Raw genomic sequence first — 16985 nt, forward strand, 5'->3', positions numbered from 1 at the left:
GTAGATCTTGAGATATCATGCACACCGTTTCTAGAAAATTAGTTATGAGAAAAACGAGTTTAAAGCTCCGACCCGGCTACGAAACGGTTTTGCCGGCACGTCACAAAATGAGCTGTAACTCATAAAATAATTTGAATTTCGAAAAAAATTATATCCATAGCCGTTTGCGTATTGTAAATATGTGAATAAGCGTACATGCTTTGTCCGGAAAGTAATAGGACTGATTTTCTTTTTTCATAAAACGTTCCCGTGTGCACAAAAGATAAATCATAGCAACGATTGTTCAAGCACAAGGAATTACACTAAACTAATGAAATTTGTTTACTTTTATGGTTTCAGTTGACTTGTTCGACTTGGGGAATTGTCACCGCAAGGCTCTGCCAAAAAAAAGCCTCTAAGGGAAACAGCCACCCCTTAAAAACTATTTGATATTTTTCCACGAAATTTCACACAAACATTTTTAATAAAGTGTATTATCAAAAAATAAAAACCTTCGTGCAATGAAATAATTGCTACATACCTAAAAAAAAATCCAAACTTTCCTTTTTTTCTTCGACAAAGAAGGTATATACGTATAACCCCTTAAGGTTATTTCGGAGAATGCCTTCCGTTACACCTTCAATGCTTGGAAATCACGTTGGCAGCACTGCATCGACGCAGAAGGGCGCTACTTTGAAAGTTTTTAAAGAATTGTAACGATTGGTTCAATACATTTTTTTTAAATAGTAATAGGATTCCTATTACTTTCCGGACAAACCCTGTACATTTCTAAACATTGAAATTAGTAACATTTTCTCAATTAACACTGGAAATGCTCAAAATGTAATATTCGGGTCCCCTGATTTCGTGAAATTCGCTTATAATAGTTTGTGGTGAAATCATCTAATCGTGACGAGTACCCCTTCAAAAAATGAAATATTACATAGTACCGACCCCATTCTCTATATACACTAAGGTGATTCAAAAAAAAATTTTTTTTTTTTTTTCAATTGGTACTCGCAAAAATAGGTTCCTAGACACCTCTAAGAAAGCCTCTCCAAATATGAGTTTTTAATTGTAACGGGAAGGTCCTCCGCCTAACGGTTTTCTATTTTTTCTTATTATCAGATAGAAAAATTTATATCTCGCTTCCAACTACTTGAAAAAATATCTTGTTAATTAGGTTTTGTAGGAAATTGAATGCTCTAAAATATGGTATCTCATGATTTTTTCGTAAACCCAACCGTTTAAAAGATATTAACGGTTGAAATTTGACTATTTTTGGGAAAATTTTTTATTTCTTATGAATTTTATAACTCAATGAAAAAAAATTATTATGAATGATGAAGCACATAGTTTTGTAGGAAATTTACTGCTCTATAAAAATGGTCTACTATGATATTTCGATTAAGTCGTCAAACATCAATGCATATTAGGGTGGATCAAAAAAAAATTTTTTTTTTTCGTTCGGTACTCTGAAAAATAGGTTCCTAGACACCTCTAAGAAAGCCTCTCCAAAAACCTTATTCATAATAATTTTTTTTCATTGAGTTATAAAATTCATGAGAAATAAAAAATTTTCCCAAAAATAGTAAAATTTCAACCGTTAACATCTTTTAAACGGTTGGGTTTACGAAAAAATCATAAGAGACCATATTTCCTACAAAACCTAATTAACAAGATATTTTTTCATGTAGTTGGAAGCGAGATATAAATTTTTCTATCTGATAATAAGAAAAAATAGAAAAACCGTTAGGCGGAGGACCCTCCTGTTACAATTAAAAACTCATATTTGGAGAGGCTTTCTTAGAGGTGTCTAGGAACCTATTTTTGCGAGTACCAATTGAAAAAAAAAAAATTTTTTTAATCACCCTAATATACACGTTCTCTATTTATACATTTCCGCTGATTTCAGACTGCTTTTGTGGTACCGTTGTAAGTACTAGTTTTACGCTCTTCGTTTGTGCGTGCTAGTGACGATAAGTATGCTAGAGAACGTATATGACAGAGAAGGTTCACGACGAAGCGTTCGGAAAGCATTTCGATCACAGATATGAGTGGTATGGTCCTGCAAACATCCTTAAATATCATCGCAGAAACGAAATTGGAGACAAAAGAATTTCGATAGGGACGTTTTTAAGAACATATCATTTATTACAAATGTTATCGAAGCACATCTTTTCTTCTTTACTGTCTACGCTTACGCTATTATAGCCGAGTTAACAACAGCGTGCCAGTCATTTCTTCCTCGCTTTTTTTCGCTGCGTGGCGCCAATTGGATATTCCAAGCGAAGCCAGATCCTTCTCCACCTGATCCTTCGAACGGAGCGTAGGTCTTCCTCTGCTTCCCTCGGCGGTTACTGCGTCGAATATTTTCAGAGCTGGAGTGTTTTCGTCCATTCGGACAACATGACCTAGCCCGCGTAGCCGTTGTCTTTTAATTCGCTGAACTATGGCAATGTCATCGTATATCTCATACAGCTCATCGTTCCATCGAATGTGATATTCGCCGTGGTCTACGCGCAAATGACCATAAATTTTTCGCAGAACATTTCTCTCAAAAACTCGCAACGTCGACTCATCAGTTGTTGTCATCGTCCATGCCTCTGCACCATACGGGACGGGAATAATAAGTGATTTATAGAGTTTGGTTTTTGTTCGTCGAGAGAGGACTTTATTTCTCAATTGTCTACTCAGTCCGAAGTACCACCTGTTGGCAAGAGTTATTCTGCGTCGGATTTCCAGACCGACATTGGTTGTGGTGTTTATACTAGTTCCAATATAGACGAAAGTATCTACGACTTCAAAATTATGACTGTCAACAGTGACGTGAGAGCCAAGTCGTGAGAGCAATTTGATGACTTGAGATATTTCGTTTTGCCTTCGTTCATTGCTAGACTTAGTTGCTTTGCACCTTAAAAGTCGCAGAATAAGAGCTATTGGCTATTGCGAAAAAATCAAAAACTCCAAAGCGCCTGGAATACCAAATAGAGCCCTAAAAAAAGCAATGACTCTTAGGCCAGGTATGTTTGTTAAAATGTATAATGCGTGTATAATTGAAGAGGTATTTCCTGATCGCATTCACATCCGCAAAGTGGGCAAATATAGTAAAAGTTTTATACAAAATATGGGCTAATCATTATTAGTAAATATTTGGCTGTCAAATAGCCCTTCCGCCTTTTTGTCTTTCGAATTTCGCGCTACAGAGCTCGTATCTGGCAATACTGTAATATAATCTTTGAAAGATTTTGACATAACCTACGAAACGACGCTATGCGTGATTAGTTTGGATATTGCGTTCAAAGATTTCCTTTGTTAAAGGCGAAACCGCTAGAGAAACGTTCCTTGAGATCAATGGTGTTTTGGGGGATGGTACTCTATCACTTCGAACTGCGGAGGAATGGTTTCGACGACTCAGAGCGGGTGAAAACGACACCATGGATAAGACAGCCGGAGGAAGACCTGTGACGATGAATACCGATCAAATCATGGAAAAATCGAGTTAGACCGGCATGGGGCATCTCGTGACATCACCCAGAAGATGAGAGTCAGTCACCAAACGATTTTAAGCCACCTGCAGAAGGCTGTATACACAAAAAAGCTTGATGTTTGAGTGCCGCTTGATTTGACGCCTTCTGGACCGAATCAAACGGACGAGGGCACTCAAAGTTACCCTACACTACACACTATCTCTAGTGAAGTACGACAAAGCTCGGTTTTAGGCCCACTACTATGGATGTATGATGTGGTGCTAAGAATACATCAACAAAAAGATGTGAAAATAATCGCAAAGGCGGATGACCTAATAGTGGTAGCAGTGGCTGAACATCTAGATGACCTGCGTATCAAATGCAATGACTGCATAAATGGTTTTCACCGATGGTCTGAGCTGGCTGAGCAGAAAACAGAAGTCTTGCCCATAAGCTCCAGGAAAATTAAAAAAAGAGTAAGCTGTCAGTTGACAGCTGGCAGATGTGAAACATCGAAATTATTTTATACAAGTAATAGGTTAAAAAGTACAGATTATGACAGGAACTAAATATGGTACATAATGAAAGAATAAAATATTATTAATTTTTTCCAGAAAATGATGACAGATAGTTTATTCAATAAACATTTATTTATTTTTTTTTTTATTTTTCTATATATATAAACGAAAGTGACGTTAGTTACTACGCTTATAACTGGAGAACGCCTGGACCGATTTCGGTGACTACCACCAATTCGGACAGGTCTCCGCCCAAACAAGGAGAGTACTTAAGAAAATTCTGGAAAATTTTCCGAAAAAAAAAAATAATGAAGAAAATAAATTTTCAAATACGATTTTAAAAAGGGAATAAAATGAGGATCAAGGATGGTTTTTATGGCGAAAAAAATTCGAATAATTGCCAGAAAACCCCTAAAAAGAGCCTTTTTCTTTTTCCCATACAAACGAATGAATGCTGTTGGTAACGCTAATGTTCGAGAACAGCTGACCCAATCCTGATGAAATTTTCAGAGGTTGTTCGCTGTGGATCGAAGAAAGTTTAGAAATAAAAAAAACGTATGCTTTTCGTGAGGAAAAGTCGGAAAGTTGGACCATTCCAAAAAAATAACTTTTTTTCATACAACAATTTTTTTCAACTTTTTTCCTTTTATTTTTCAATTGTCAAATTTGTCGTTTGCTTTCTTTATTCCGGTTATTAAAAAAAAATTATTGAAATTTATTCCGTGAAAACGTTATGTGTGTTTCACCCAAGGTGCTCAATTACAGATTGAAATTTGTTACGATACCACCAAGAGGTCGCGTTCGTTTTGGCATTAACATAAGTATGTATATTGACAGCCCATGGCACATGACCGAGTATTCCCAGGATGCGATGACATACGAATGAAATTATGGATCGCGGGCAATCAGCAAGCGATCGTCAAGATGTCAAGGGACAACTTTTCAAACAACAGTTGCGATGTTTTGTAAACTTTATCTTAAAGCAACGTATATGTGGTGCTGTTAGATGCTGGATGTACTCTGTTGAGTGGCAAAAGAGAGGTTTGCCCCACGCACATATTCTTCTTTGGATGGTGGATGGTGGTTACACCAAATCAAATTGATGAAATCATTTCTGCGGAAATTCCTGATCCAGAGACAGAAGCAGAATTATACGAAACCAATATGGTTCAGGTACCTTACGGACATCACAATACCACTTCGGTTTGTATGCCTGACAATAAATGTACGAAACACTATCCAGGTGCTTTCCTTTCGAAAATGATGGATATCCAATGTATCAGCGTCGCTCACCAGATGACAATGGCAGAACATTTAGCATTCAATTTAGAGGCGTGAATATCGAAGTTAACAACACATCGAAGTCGACAACATATGGATCGTACCATATTCGCCACTGTTGTCTAATTCACATTCAAAAGTCATGTCAATGTTGCGTATTGCAGTTTGGTGTAATCGATAAAATACGTGTGTAAATACGTCACCAAAGGAAGTAACATGGCGGTTACTGATCTTGAACGATACAGTCGATACGTGAACTGCAATAAAGCGCTTTGTATGATATTTACTTTTGCGATTCATGAACGTTTTCCGACTGTTGTGCGTCTCGCAGTTAATTTTGAGAATGACCAAATAGTCTATTTCAACACAGAGAATACAGTACAGACAGAGAAAACACCCCCAGCAACAAAATTAACATTTACGAGTTTTTTCTCAACTTTCGTCAGTGAACCGTTTGCGAGAACTTGCTCTATTCGGAAATATCTTGATATTATACATACAATTACAATTACAATTGCTGGAACATGATAATCACTGGAATGAAGTTCGCACACTTTTCGCGATGATTAGCCATCAAATTAGCGTCAATTATGGAATACGAACAAAAATGACATTGCCGAAGACATTTTACATCGTATTCGCTAAGGATTGGAAATGGTTAAATTCCGGTTGATACTTCCGGTGGTTTGATATAAATTCCATCTTCCCTTTACCAATTCACCAGAGATGAACTCATCACGAATATTCGGACATTGGACAAATTATCGTAACTACAATTCCTTAAGTGCACGCTCAATGTTAGCTGCCAAAAATACCGATGTTGTTGACTTAAACTGGAAGACTCAAAGTCAAATTCCGGGAGACTTGTGCTCATACAAATTGATCGATCGTGGAATTTCTAAATTCTTTGAATAGGCTTGGTATGCCACCGCATCATTTGCGTCTCAAAGTTGGATCGGTCGTTATTATGTTCCACAATCTTCGGGCGCCGAAACTGTGTAATGGAACCTGACTGATTGTGACGCAGCTATCAAATACAAAGAGGCAGAATGCTTGATTCTACGAATTCCTCTGAGTTCTAACGATTTGCCATTTCAGTTCAAACGTATTCAGTTTCCAGTGAAAATTGCATTTGAGACACAAGGATAGTCGCATAGTGTATGGTATACATTTGGAAATGCTATGTTTTTCCCTCGGCCAGATATACGTGGCCTGCTCACGAGTTGGAAAACCATCTTTTCTATACACCGGAACAGAAACCAAAAAATGTTGTTTATCAAGCTGCGATACATTGAAAAAAATTGAAATGATAAATTCAACTTTGTCATTTCTAAACACATAATTTCACGCAGGACAACGACTGCGGGGTCAGCTAGTTATTTTATATACAAAATTGTATCCAAATATTTGTTTAAAATCGCGTCAACTCAATTATTTTCATCAGTGACTTCAGTAATAACTACATTCGAAGTTGCCTCTGACGGTATTACTGTGACAATTGGTCGATGATAACTGAAGTATGTACATATGTTTCAAAAGTATTAGACATCACATTATCAAAATATCTAATATTTAAATTCAGCATCTATTGTTGTTCCATATATTGTAGTACATTCTCTCGGATTGTTGTTTATTTCTAACCAAAATTCTTCTTGGAGGAACGATAGTAATGGCATATACCCATATCGATATGATTGTCATCGTGGCGATAGAGGACGTCGTTACGATCACCACGCTATATTATTATTATTATGGAATATATGGCCGATACGCAGTAGTCTATATGTAGCAGAGAACGTTTATCATAGAGAATGTTCACGGCGCGGAGAACGTAACAATATATTTGGCTAACTCGGTCGAGATGAGAGAGTTTCACCACTGCCAGCTCGGCAGGAGAAATCTTAAGAGTTGCGTTTGAACAGAGCTGAGCATTGAATAAAAATTATGCTCAGAACTATATATTGCTGTTACAGACGTATGTTAGCTCTTTTGCTTATATTTTTATACGTTTATATGCAAATATGTATGTGAATTCATATGAATTCTTTTTGTGCATATTTATGAATACAGGTGCAATTGAATACATTTGAATTAATTAACTTTTTCAAAGCAATATTCGTAGTTAATGTGAAAATAAGGCCAATTTTTTAATTATTTCTGATATTTGATATATTCATGCTTATGTGTATACTTCATTATATATGCATGTATATATGTATGTAAATAACAAACTATCATAATATATTAACAAAATTAAATATATTACAATAGTGATAAATGTACCTAAATCGTATATTTTATCATTCAAAACTTTTATCCACATGTATCATGACCATTTTCACTTTGGCGAATTCAAATCATATTATCACTTATCATTATTAACAAGTGCGCTCTGCTCATATGTACATATGTATGTAAATACGATCGCATGACTTTGGCACACAAATAATGCATACACAAACTTACATACAGATATGCGTACACATGTAGATATGTCACCCCCAAAAATTACAAACATTGTTCTAGAAAAACAACAATTGTCTCAAATAGCATCAGCTGCGACACAAGTCAATATGGAAGCCAATCAGTCGATGCCCAAATTTGTAGAAAAACACACAACAACAACATTTTCATTCATGAACGAGCATGCCTTTTCCTACAAGCGTCTTTTCGCAATGTTGGCAAAAGCTAGAAATCATAAATTCAACAACTTTCTGATGTTTCTTCACAGAAAGAAGTGAGAAAAGTGGCAACATAGCTGTTGTCGATTTATAATATTTGTCAATTCTAAAATATTTTTCCGCGGAGGGCAAAAATCTGCTTTAATATGTATGCACCAGAGATAAAGAGATGTCCAACTCCTCTCTCACTGGAAGTGAGAGAGCAATTGCTAATCGTCAAAACCACCTAAACTTTGACAGTTGATCGAGTTCAGGAGGTTTTGACGTTTAGCAATTGGAAAAGAGGGACGAACAGATTAAAATCTCGCCAAATTATTATTCAAATGGAGACATTTTTCATTTTTTTGTCTCCATTTTTAACGGCCATTAGTTCGAAGAATAGCGAAAGTGAAACAGCACGTAAGTTGAAAGATGTGAGTATATTTTAACTTTTATTAAAAAAAATTTGCATTTATTTAATACTTTTTTATTTTATTTTGCAGATAAAATGCCGAAAACAACCAGCAGTTGGAGAAAATGTGTTGTTGGCTGCAACGAGGGAGGAAGAACATTTAGTTTTCCAAACAGTGGAACGGACCTCGAACGGTGAGTGAAAAACATTAAATAATGCAAAAAGTGTTTGTGAATTTGTGCAAAATTTCAATGAATTAAGTGTTTCGATTGTGCAATTAAAATAGTAATTTTGGATAATGAAATTGAATTTCCGTGTGTTTTTAAGTGTGATGTGCTGAATAAGTAGAGCGCGTCAGACTGCAAGCGACATCTGTCAAATATTAAAATACACACGTTCTTATGGACACAGTTATGTAGTCGTTCAGCTGCCTCAATAACTGTGTCCTTAAGAACATACGTATTTGAATATTTGACAAATGTCGCTTGCAGTCTGTCGCGCTCTACGTGTTCAGAGCTTAACTGTCAATTTGTTGCCATTGCCGTTAATTAACTAAATAAATTATTTTAAAGTAACGATTTACCTTTGAATATTTATGATATTTATAAAAAAAATCGTACTTTTAAATATTCATTAAATATGCACTTTTTGTACTATTATTATTATTTTTATTATACATATTTTATAATTATATATAACATTTTGTATTTTATTTTGTTTCTTTAAACAGGCGTAAATGTTGGCTTAAACGTTTAGGTGTTTTTGAAGATTTAAATGAAAAAACACCTAAACACATTTTTCCGAGAGCCGTTCCGGACATCAATTTAATTATTTAGCCAATATTTAACGCCACAATTTCTTTTTCTGAGAATCCAAATCAAATGGGCGTTGAAGATTTTTTTCCCCAAATGGAAGGATCTGCCTCAAATGCAAATGGTGTATCGAGGCAGCTGCTTCCGCTTTTAGAAAAGGAAGACCGCGAAAATATTTTAGAGCCTCTGCCACTTTTTGAGGAAGCACTACTAAAGAGTAATGAAAAAGCCGCGCAAACAGGGTCTGACAGCAGGGATAGATAGAAAAAAAAAATTGAGAGAAGAGAATAGGATTTTAAAAATAAAATTAGATGAAAAAGAACAGGAGTATAGGAGTTTAAAAGCTCAGTTGGTCCAAATGGCAACTGAATTAGAAAGATGTAGGGAAATGTTAAGAAGTAGTTCATCTAGGGAAGAGTCAGATCCTCTTGAGATAGTTTGCAGCAAAGTTCCTCCTCAGTTAGATGCTTGTATTAGGAGTAGTTTTTTAAATAGTAATCGCCAAAATCACGGCCGGCGATATGATAGTTTTTTTAAAACTTTAGCTTTGGGTGTATTTTTTTTTGTCGCCAATCGCTTACCGCTACCTAAAGCACCAACTTAGTTTTCCCTCAGAAAATACGTTACATAATTTTGTCGCAGATTGGCCTCGTTTCCTAGGTTGCACCCAAAGCAGCATAAAGTCTTTACAAATTAGGAGTAAGGGATTTTCTTTCGAACAAAAGTTCATATCAGTTTCTTGTGATGAAATGTCACTGAATTGTCATTTGCAGTATGATAGGAAATTTGATAGGGTGATAGGTCTTGAAGATTATGGCGATGAAAATCGCACATCTAGAATAGCCACAACTGCAATGACCATAATGGTGCAGGGTATAGGTGGGGAACCTTGGTCCCACCCGTTAGCTTATTTTTTTTATTAGAGGCTCATGTAAAGAGGATGTCCTCAAGAAATATATTCTTGAAGCCATTACCCAACTTCAAAATATAGGGCAAGTTCCTTGCCATTTTGTTTGTGACCAGGGTACCAATTTTCAAAATTTAGCCAATTTGTTAGGTGTTTCATTGTCACGGCCTTTTTTCAACGTTAATGGTAAGGAAATATGTTTTTTTACGATAGCCCCCATTTATTAAAATGTAGTCGAAACTGCTTACAAAATATGAAAAATAAAGTTGATTATAAAAATAGTCGCGTATGTTGGTCGGATAGTCCATTTTTATAAACAGGACTCGAAGTCGAGTTGTCGGTGTGCGCATAAATTAACCGATGCTCATATTTACCCCAATACCTTTCAAAAAATGAAAGTTAAATTCGCGTCTCAAGTGTTAAGTAATACGGTCGCTTCAGGTATGCTTTCTCTTTACAGCTCGGGAGCCCTAAGCTCAAATAGTATGAGCTTTATTAATACCGCAGATTTTGTTTCTTTTTTCAATAAATTATTCGACATTTTTAATAGTAGTTTCACTGAGGCCATTGTACCCACTAAAAAAGTTTTTATAAGTTCCTCAGAGCAAAACCAGTTTTTAGGTGAGGCAGAAAAAGTTTTAAAAACAATTCGGGTCATAGATGAGTTAGGAAACAACACAACAAATAATTTCAATTTTATTAAGGGGTGGTTAATTAATATTAATAGTTTAAGACGATTGTGGCGATTGCTGTCACACTCAGGATTTCCTTACCTAAAGAAAAGACGACTATGTCAGGACAGCTTAGAGCATTTTTTTGGTCAGATTAGAAGTAGGGGAGGTACTAGAGTTACACCTTTCATGTTCTCTAGTTTATTTAGGAAGTCGTGGGGTTTACGTTACGTAAATATCGTAACAAAAGGTAACTGTGAGCTGTCTTTAGAACCCGAAGCCACAGTTATTTCAGAACATAGCCATAATGTTCTTCCTTATGTGTGCAATGATTCCGTTTTAAGTGACCTTTCGTGGCAGGATTTCCAGGCTTACCACGGCCCGAACACTCCATTGTTAGATCCATTACTTTAGATAGTAGTTTAGAAATTAACTTTTTAAAAGAAAATGCTTTTAATTATTTTTGCGGCTACCTTTATTTGAAAATTTTTAAAATGCACACATGCATCCTGCCTTTACCTTATTTAGGAGATGAAATTCCTTCTGATGAATTCATCTTCATACACCAAAACCAGATCGATAAATGCAAGTGAAGCCGCCTCAAGAATTTGTTGCATATATTAATAATTTAGAAATAAAATTTGTTGAGGAATTTGACAGAAATTGTCATAAAATAGGATTAGGTGAACTTCTTTTTGCTAAATTAAAAGATATTGGGCCCTTCTTGTGTTGTGAAGACTGTGACCCAAAGGTAGTTATTGCTCTATTTATTAGAATTAGAATTTATTTTATGACAAAATTTTTAAATAAAGATTTATCTCTACCCAATTTTAAGAATAAAATTTTGTGTGTTTCACATTTGTAGTTTTTATCATCCTTTTTAGTGGTTGCAATGAGCTAATTTTTTTATACTAAAATAATATTTTTTAAGAAGATTCGCATTAAATATTGGCATTTGTATACACGTTTATTTTTATAGTCTTAAGTATTATATTATTGATATGAAGTGATATTGTTTTTGTTATTTTTTATACTATTATATATGAATTGTTATCGTTTTGTTTTTTTTTCATTTTTTTATGCAAATAAATTTTTAATGGGTGATATAGGCCTACTGGGGAACCGAGCACCAAAAAATAAATTCGGTGACGCGCCCTTTTGCATACCTCATAGGTGGTGTGGAAAATGCGAATTGGGTGTTTTATTTAAAATGCCCAGAAAATAGCTTTTTTTCTGATCTGGCTACAATGGAAAATGTCATCAGGAATAAGTTTAACAACCCTTATTCCTGATACAAATTTGAATTGTCAATTTTCCGAAATCTAATAGTTTTTATTTTATTTGGCACACCGGCAAACACACGTCGATCACCCCGACACTTATTATATATGACGCGCTCTCTCGACAGCCGAAATAGAATAGCGAAATCGTTTGAAATCGCACGACCAACCCAAACACTATCTAACTAACACAACCAACTTCACAAAATATCAAAAAATTTTGATGTTCATCCAACCTGTTGGTTCAACTCATACAACTGGCCCATATACGAATCAACCAGTTGTACAATTCCTGATGAAATTGGTAAAATAATTGGTACGTGTATGCCATCCATAACGAAACAATTATCAAGCTTGCCAGATGGATAGTTCGTTACTCGGTAGAACCATAGTCTGTTAATTTTACAAAACAAAATACATGTAAAAACTACCGAATAACGACTAACGAATTAACAAGGCTGGTCTGAATACCCCTATTTTTTAACATATACAGATGTGACGAGGAACATCTAGCTTATATACTGAAAAACAGACACCCGGGTTGCAGGGGATGTTTGTTAAAACTTTATTTCACTATGGTAATACCAAAATATAATTATCGCGAGGTTTCAAATATCGACCATTTATTGACATTTATTAAATAGCCACAACAGCATTGAAATATATGGTTATATACAAATAAAGTGCTGCTTTTAGTTTAACGTGTTTAAAACAATTATTACTTTTGCAATGACGGCATTTGGCGAAATTGTTTGAAATATTTGAGTATTTTGTTATTGACAACAAAAATTGTTTGGTCCTTTTTATTTGCCTGGATTAGCACCTGCCGTAAATTATTGCGTTAAATCTGAATCATCGAGCTCGTGCAAAGTATGTAAATTTTTAAAACAAAATATTTTTATATCTTAAATATATTGAATTGCAAACTATTTGCAAGCAAAACAGCAGGTATGACTGAAGCAATAAGGCTAGTAGTATTAACTGAAGATGTTTTATCAGAAAGAAGATAATTGTACACATTTCTATTGTTGGTGCGTTGTTCTTGTAGCGGCTGAATTCATTTTTTTTTAAGTTCAACAATTCAACTATTATAATGGATTTTACACTTAAATTTTTAACTTTTTTATATTTACTTACACTTCACTAATTCGTTTCTAATTATTTATTTTATATTTAATAGTGCAAAAATAACTTTTATTTAATATGTAACTTTTGTTCAATTATAAACGAAAGGAGTTTTAGATTAAGTTGGTTTTCCATCATTGAGTAGCATATTTGTCTACTAGCCGAACCTGTCCAATTTACAAAAATTTCTATAAAAAAAAACAATGCATATTATATATACAGATGTGATAGAGCTAATACAATAATAAGGCGATTGATGAGGTCTGGATGGATAGAGGAGGTCCTCAGGATTAAAAAAATATATATACCGTCCGGGTTGTGTTTAGTATCGTCGGTTAATTTTGGCTCACTGTACCTAAACGAGAGAACCAAATTGAAAATTTTAAACACGCATGTATGCTTAAATTATCGAACTTTATTTTAAAACATATTTTATAAAAATCGGTTCACAAATTTTTCCACAAATTCACTTTAAAAATGCTATTTTTGTAAAACCAATGCCATGGATACATTTTCACGCACAAATATGGATATTTTCACGCACATATATTACATTAATTATAAAAACCACTAGTAATGTTTTTAATTACTTTTGATTGTTAAATTCTTTGCAAATCTTTAAATAAAATACACCTTTTTCTGCATTTAGTTCAATAATGCGAAAACCAAAATGACTGCCCAATTTGAACTGTCAAATTACCGAGAAAGCATGAACAAAAGGGAATAAATTAAACCCACTTAGCAATAAATGTATGAAACGCGAAAAGGTGTTCAATGCTAAAATACTGTGGATGGCGTAGCCGGTGTTGGACCGGCTAGGGTTATTTTTTAAAGCGGGGCCAATGCAGAAAGGAATGAAATGCTAAATACTTTGGATGGCGCGTAGCTGGTGTTGACCGGCTAGGTTATTTTTTGAAATGCGGATGGCGGCCGAATGCAAGGCCGAAAGGAATGAAATGCTAAAATACTTTGATGGCGTAGCCGGTGTTGGACTGGACAGGGTTATTTTTTTAAAGAGCGGCCGAAGACCGCCAATGTAGAAAGGAATGAATGTCCATACGAAAATGTTGGCTGGGTTGCATTGGCTTCAGTTTGTAGGGAAAAATGAGCAAAAACACTGATTTTTGGTAATTTTCAAAGGGCTCCCTACAGGTCTATAGTGGCTCTAGGTGGTCGAGGGGGTTTATTAAAAAGTTCGATGCTTCCTCTTTCCAATAAGGTGGCGTGAGGGGGGTAAACAGCAAAATATGTAGGATTTTTAACAATTTTCTTTGTTTGTTTTTTTCAAGTGATTCTTTCTATATTAACTATAAAAAAATACTTTCTACATATGGGTTGCAAGAATTAATTCACGCTATGAATGCAACAGAGAATTTATGAATTCATCTCATAACTCGAGTTGATCGCCGACGCTGAGTTGGAATTATGTGAATGCAGATACAGAGAAGACATTGTGAGTTGTTGTTTATCGCTGGCAGGTAGGCTCAGCTCATTCCTCTCATAAACAAACCCAACTCACACTCATATCATCAACCAGTAGTGAATGCAAAAAGCGTTAGCGTTCGCTTAGTAGTGGAATAGTGTGTGTTCGTCACTTATTGTTATGTGATTTCATTGTTTCTCTCATTCTTTTAACAGAACCGGGTGCACCCATAGTGTTCAGCTAAGCAAGCAAATATAGAAGATAAACGGAAGGGTTTTCCCCACAACATTTTGCCTGCATTTGTACTGGCCGTAGACGCTAACCGAGACAGTTTATTAAATATTTAATTTAAAAGTTAACGAAGTAATGCACGACAATTTTGATGTTTTACAATGGTGGGAATTAAATAAACTTAAATTTCCGTTACTTTTAAATTGAGTTTAAAATCTTAGCAACACCGGCTAGTAGTGCCTCGTCTGAGAGAATATTCTCAAATGCCAAAATTTACTTTCTGAAAAGCGTCTAACCCTGTTACTGTAGGAAAAATCATGTTTTTACATACGAATATGTAAATTAATTAATTATTTCTAGAGTTTAAACTAATAGGAAACACATGTGCAACATTGAAAACGAATTTGATAATTATCTTTTCTAAATTTCTGAAGTCATTAATTTTTTAAATAAATTATTTTTAAGTTCAAAAAGACTGGTGAATGTTTTACACATTTTTTTTTTAAATAAATGAATTATGTATATATTGTATATTTTTGTTAGATAAATGAATTGCTTTTTTGTTTAAATTTTTATAGGCAATTTTTTTAAGTTGTATGAGACTGAAGGGCTTTACATTTTGTTTTTAATAAAAGAATTATGTGTATATTTTTTGTTGTATAAGAATTTCTTTTTATTTTATAGTTTAGAATACATAAAAATAAAAAATACATATGTATCCATGTATGGTATTTGATGCTTTTCATTACAATTTCATTTCATGATATGTATAAGTTTCTTGTTAGCCGATATAAAGAGACTCGTACGTCGCACGTGCGTATGTTTTTGGTTTTCCTAATATTTTTTTACGATTTATCGACAGTTTATCAGCATAATACGTAGGTATATTTACATGAGTTAATTGGACTGGAAATGAACGCGAATGTAACTAATAAAAATGTGATACTTTGGAACTAAAAGTTGTATGTATTTTGTGATTTAAAAAGAGTTTTTTTTCAATTGTTCCAAAGGACAGGTTTTAGTTCTAAAATATTTTTATTTTTTATAATATTTTGTTAAATCTATTAATCCTAAATAAACTTCATGAAAAATTGCAATAAAATTGAATATTGGAAACATTTTTATCCACATTCGTATGCAATTATCTATGCGTATTTACATACTTTTTCTAGTCGTGCAACTAGAATAACTCGAATTAACAGTTGTTAATTCACACGTAGAACAATGTAACAAACAACACAAATCAAATTCGATAAATTGGTAGGGCATGTACAATGTAATATAAATAAGTGTCAACTATATTTCCTTTTTTAAAAGTTACTTTTTTGGAAAACCGTTGAATTGTTTTTTTATTGCTTTGACTTTTTTTAAAGCCAAAAAATAAAAACAGAACGCTCTCCAAAAGAGCCCATACCCCAAAATGCGTTGATCGGTATAATTGTTTGCCATCCCAAAACCAAAAATTTTGCGTTGTTCTTCACAGAGTTAACATTGGGTAGACAAGGGAACATTTCAGGGAATTTTTTTCTTAAGTTTTACTTTTTTTGTATTTTTAATGGGGTTTTTCCAACTTTTTTTCTAATTTTTGTATAGTAATGGCAAAAGGAAAAATTTTAAGGGCCCTTTTTGATTATTCTTTTGGAGGGTAGAAAAAAAATAAACTCGTATGGGAAATTTAAAAGTTTATTTTCATTGACTAAAAAATTTATATTTAAACTAAAAAAATTTAAAAAGGTCAAGTTTTAAAAATTTTAAACACAAGTAAAATTTTTTTGCCCCTATTTTTTCAATTTTAATAAATTTTAAAAATTTTATTTTAATTTTTGTTTAACTAGAAGATAAATTAATAAAAATATGAATCTATCAAGTTTCGATAGAAATTGCACCTGCATCCCGGCTCCGAAAATGTACAGAGGAAACGAATTTTTTAAAAGGCAGAATATCAAAGATTTTGATCAAAAAAGGAAAAATGTTCAAAAATATAACTATAAAACCTAAAAATTTGCGAAAAATTTTTTCTTTCCCCCCCAAAATCCCCAAAAAAACGATTTTTTGCCCCTAACCTTGCCATTGTCCGCGACTCACTGCGGGGACACAAAAAATGAGGCGCCAAAACCCCAAAGAAAACCGCGCACCATCGTAAAAATCAAAATTTTTGCGGGAAAATGGATCGTCGAAAAGCCCTAAAGATAAACCGCAAGCGCAAAACATAACGA

The sequence above is a fragment of the Bactrocera neohumeralis genome, unplaced genomic scaffold (genome assembly GCF_024586455.1).
Source record: "Bactrocera neohumeralis isolate Rockhampton unplaced genomic scaffold, APGP_CSIRO_Bneo_wtdbg2-racon-allhic-juicebox.fasta_v2 cluster11, whole genome shotgun sequence".
NCBI classification, from domain to species: Eukaryota; Metazoa; Arthropoda; class Insecta; order Diptera; family Tephritidae; genus Bactrocera; species Bactrocera neohumeralis.